Consider the following 5,451-nt stretch of genomic DNA (forward strand, 5'->3'; position numbering starts at 1 on the left):
ACATTTATAATAAATACATTTTGAGCCACAACAACGCGTGGCCGGGTCTGCTAGTTTTGAATAAAATTCATTTGTTTCCATGCAAATTCATCTTTATAAGCATAAAATTAAGCCGTAAAACTAAATTAGCTCTATGAGAAACCCCATGAACTTTGACCTATCTACCCGAAAGTATGGCGATCCTGATAATGAGAAAGGCTTATGTTTAAAATTTGAGCTTTCTAGATCCGGTAGTTTCTCTCTACGAGCGTCTGCATCGTAGATGAAGAAAAATACGAAGAAAATACAAGTTTTTTGGCGATTTTTGCGCTTTTAAATTGCTTATATTTTGGTAACCGCATTACAGAAAATCTTGAAATTTAGCACCCTACCCAAGAAAACATTTTCTTTTCAAACGAGATATTCGGAATTACTCCAGGTGTTTGGGACGGAGAAATCGACTCCCGAAAATCAGCAACTCTAATTCCTGTATATATAATCAATCAGTGACTTTTTTACTTGGCGGGGAGTTACTGCCGTGATTGCTGATATAAAAATTACTTCTTAATCGAATTATTGATTATTTATATAAAGTTATTTAAAATATTTTTTACTTTCATTTATCTTTTTGTTTTTTTTTTTTTTCAGTAAGAACTCTTTCTCAGCAACAATCTTAGAATTTAAGAAAAATTTTGATCATTATCGTTCCTTCGATTTATTGTATGTTAAAGGGCCCATCAGTGGCCAAGCGGTCTTCGTTTCCTGAACGCTGGGAATTCGGTTGTGGATTCGCGCCTCGCTCGGACGGGCTGGCCACATGGAATTTTCCGGGTATTCTCCACGTCTGTAACGTTTAAATAGTGGCCAGTTTCCTTTAAAAGACTTCTTGGAAGGCATCCCCGCTAAGCAGAACGTCCAAGTGTTCCGTTGACATAACTAAACAAACATTGTATGTTAAAAAATAATAATAGTTTTTATTTTTACTAAAATTTGATTAATTTATTTATCGAAAAAATTAACTCATTACTTATCATTTATAATAATTTAAACTAAAAAATAATTACAATTTAAATTTTCGTAGCATATTTTCTTGTTCTTGAATCAGACGAAAATTATATCCATTCCTTTGTAACATGTACAGTACATTTATTATTCTTGCTCACAAGTGCAAATTTTTCGCACGAATTACAAACAAATTACGTGAATATCCTAAAGATATCAGCAAATGCAATAGAAAATGTCACGCGTAACGGCTAGGGATGACTTCTCGCGTGTGGCAATAGATGAATCATTCGAAAATGTTAATTTATGGTGAAATCATTGTGTACATCATTGCTGATAATATTAAACAAACCCAGCTGGTGGTATTTCGTGCATACACCGATATAAAAGTAGGCGTATAAAGTATAATATAAACAACGCTTTCTTTACCTTTCTGACGTGTAAATACAGACTTTAAGAGTTTCAAATAGATTAGTTAAGTTAGATTATATTTTAAAATGCTCAACTAATAATTTTACAATTAAAGCTATGATTGTATCGTAAATTGTTTTTTTTTTTTTTTTTAATTTACATATAATTACGATGTAATAAATACTGTAAATGTACTTGAATATCAACAGCGGTTTAACTCGTAGAGAAAAATTTCCGTTTCACTTTTCCAGTTATTATAATATGGGAAAATATTGTAATCGTGTCAAATTTGACCTTTCGAGCTTTATGCAAATCACGACGTTTTGAGATATTCTGAACTCAAAAAGTCAAAAGACACGGGGAAAAAATTCCTAGTTGTGTGTTGTGTGTTTGCGTCTATTTCGTTTAATATCTGAGGATGGGGTAAAGATTAAAAAACGAAATTTGGTGCTATAACTTGTATACAAAGGGCATTGATGCTATTAAATCTTAAAGTACAGAAATTCGAGGGGGCAGGTAGATAGAGGGCAAAATTTTAGAGTGCGGATTAGGGTCGGACTAAATGAAAATTTTACTCGTTACTGGCATTTACAATATTTTTAACCGTTAAAACTAAGCCTTTATTGGCTTTTTATAATAATAATATAAAAGTTATTACTTTCCCAGGCAGACGGACGGACGACAGTGGGGATTTATAGAAAGTATGGAGATGAAACAGAGGAAAGTATGGCGATCGGTCAAAAAGAACCTTTCCAGACTTTTACATTTTTGGACTCGGGACCTTGAAGCATCGAGAAATGCAAAAAAATTCCGGAGTTTTTTCTGTATGTATGGATGTTAAGTGTGTAGGGTACGATTTTATTCACCCTCTTTGAAGCTTTTTGTCGAAAATGTCTGAAATTTTGCAGGAGGTATGTTTATTAGGGGAATTGATCCTATCAAACTTGAACGATTAAAGGTCGAGGGTATATGGGGAGATAATAGGGGTCGTGTGTCATATCTCGAGTGGGATCAGACTTAATGATTATACTCGTTATTAGCATTTACGTTTTTTTTTTTTCTTTATAAAACTCTTCTCTACCCTCAAAATTAAGCTTTTTACCATTTTATAATAATTAAAAATATGACTTTTTTAAAATAAAATATTATAACTTTTTAATATATCATACTTTTCCTGTTAGCAATACTCATGCCGGCCATCTATCTAACTCTGTTTAGGGGAAAAGTTTGAATTGAAATAACGTAACTTTCTTTGACAAATCGAAGTTCGTATACAGTTAATTGGGGGCCTCCTGTTTTTTGCTTTTTATATTTGGTCTCGACTTTCATTTATCTAACTCCGTTCTCGAGTGGCCGGATGGCCGAGCGGTCAAGGTGGCAGCCTACCGCTCTGGGGGACCCGGGATCGAATCCGAACGGGTCGAGAAATCCCCAGGAATTTTTCGGGGGGTGGTCCGTTCGGATATTTCGGGCCCCGTCCCTCACCACCCGGTCGCCCCATTGTGGGCCTGGCCGAACACATAATGGGTCTACTAAAAGAGGTCCTCTTAGTGCGGAACAGAGCGGAAAGAGTTAAAAATAAAACATAAAAAATAAATAAAAAATAAAAAAAACTCCGTTCTCGAGACTAAATAAGGAAAATTTTATGATGATTTTATATATGAAAATTTTACTCGTTACTGGCATTTACAATATTTTAAAAAGTCATCGCTACCCTTAAAATTAAGCCTTTATTGGCTTTTTTTATAATAATTAATAATATAAAAGTTATTACTTTCCCAGGCAGACGGACGGACGACAGTGGGAATTTATAGGTCTACAGTTTTTCAAATTTCAGCCCAAGAATTAGACGTAAAGTTAACAAAATCTTAAAAATGTCGGCCGGATGACAGAGGCGATTCAGACGTCAGATTACCGCACTGGGAATCCAAGATAGAATCCGGGAAAACAATCCCAGAAATTTTTCGGAGGGTGATCTGTTCCGTTTCTCACGAACCGGCCACCTAATTGTGAATTGTGTGCCTGACCGAACACTCAATGGATATATTTTATTATTATTATTATTATTTTAACACTTTTCTTCCCATTAGCATTAAGAGAGCATAAGTATGAAAAAGCTTTATACCCGTGGGTATGATCTCTTACTACCCGCAGGGCAGAAGGAGCTAAAAAATTCTTAAAAATTTAATTAGTTTTTCAGTATCTCTTACAATTTTATTTTAATTTATATAAATTTTGGTATTAAAAATAGAAATATATTTTACTTTTAATCACAGAAATAATTTTAAAAATTTTAATTTTATGTTAAAGTTTCAAAGATTGCAGTTTTAATTTACATTTAAATATACATAAAGATAACAGGATTATAACTAAAAGATTATATTTTCAATTAATAATTATGTGATGTTTATGTTAAAAAATATGTAAATTTTATTAAAATTTAAACATGTGTTAAATTTTTTTTTTTTTTTTTTTTTGTTTTTGATTGATGGTTAAAGTGATGGTTAAAGGCAACGCAACGTGTGAGTGATCTGCCAAGGAAATATGTTCCCAAAAGTTTCTATGATAAACTGGCCTCTATTTAGGTGCTAAATACATAAAGAAAACCAGAAAAACTCCACCTGGCCAGCCTGTTGGTCAGATGGCATCAAATAATCAACGTACAGAGGTTGAGTACGTTGAATAATATATATATGCCAGAGGGATATCATTATATGGTCTCTTTCAGATACACAGAGAAGGAAAAGAAACCAAAATAATTATATAACATATGTGTGGAAATGATAGCATGCTAACTGTTGATGTAAGACTACGCTAAACAGACACAAGTGAGAGAATTTTCTGACCAGACAGCCAAAAAGATCTAAACAACAGATAACCCACGATAACATTAAATATTGAAACATTTATCGCTCGCAGCTTGGTTTCCTGTTCATCACTTCAATTCATTTAATTTTAAAAAATTTATAACAAAAAATTTTTATTTAATATTTTAGGAATACTCATTTTTTAATTGTTAGCATGTTATTTTGCTATTATCGCAAATTTTGTTATTTCTGTGTTATCAATTTGCCGTTTTGATTTTCAATAGCAATTTTTTAAAAATTTAATTTAATTATTTAGTTTTTCTATTTGAAAAAGTAAGCGAAAAGCTAAACAATTTGAATGTTTTGTGCAATTCTATTAAAATAAAATATTGGTTAACCTTTTTTTTTTTTTTTTTATTTTGTAAAAACTTCACGGAAATTATATGACAAATTTCCCCATCACAATTATTGTTGTATCGTAATAACATAAAGAATTAATTACCACAGCATTTATGCTTATAATTACAAAATAAATTTTATATTATCTTCTCTTAAGATAAAGTTTTGTGCATTTCTTGTGCGTACAATATGATAAAATGAATTAAAAAGATATCGCAACTAAAAAGGCCGACCGAATGTCCGGAGCAACAGCCTATCATTTTTGAGGATCCAGGATCAAATATTCCAGGAAAAACCCCGCGGGGTTTTTCCAAGTAAAGCCTGATACAGTACAGTACCTAAAGTGATAAAAATTTTGCAAGGCGTATTGTTTTCTTTCTGCACTCCCTCTAAAGATTTCTGGATCCGCCATTGAAGGTAGCAAAACGGCAGGGACTGGTGCCTCGGGTCTCCGAATCTGCCTCGGACAGCACATATAATCTCAAAATTCAGATTACACCACCGATTAGGGCCCTCTTAATACCAGTTCTAGTTACGCTACTGCCTGGTTGTGAGCCTAGCCGAAACACATGATGGGTGTGGGAAAAGGGATAGTATTCCGCTTAAAATTCACACGGAGAAAAGAACCAAAAATAAAAACGAGAGAAATAGATACGTGAATTCTCTTTAATCGTTCTAATAAAAATAAATAATAATCTATTACATTATTTAAATTTGTTACGTTAATTTGTTAATTATAAAAAAAATTAATTTAGTTAAAAAATATTTCTACTTTATCTAAAAAGAATGTTATACACAGAACCCTCCCGTATCTTTTTTAGAAAACAGAGAGGCAATCTGGAGATTTTAGTTC

Source organism: Centruroides vittatus, unplaced genomic scaffold (assembly GCF_030686945.1).
Source record: "Centruroides vittatus isolate TY-2023 unplaced genomic scaffold, ASM3068694v2 scaffold_324, whole genome shotgun sequence".
Lineage (NCBI taxonomy): Eukaryota > Metazoa > Arthropoda > Arachnida > Scorpiones > Buthidae > Centruroides > Centruroides vittatus.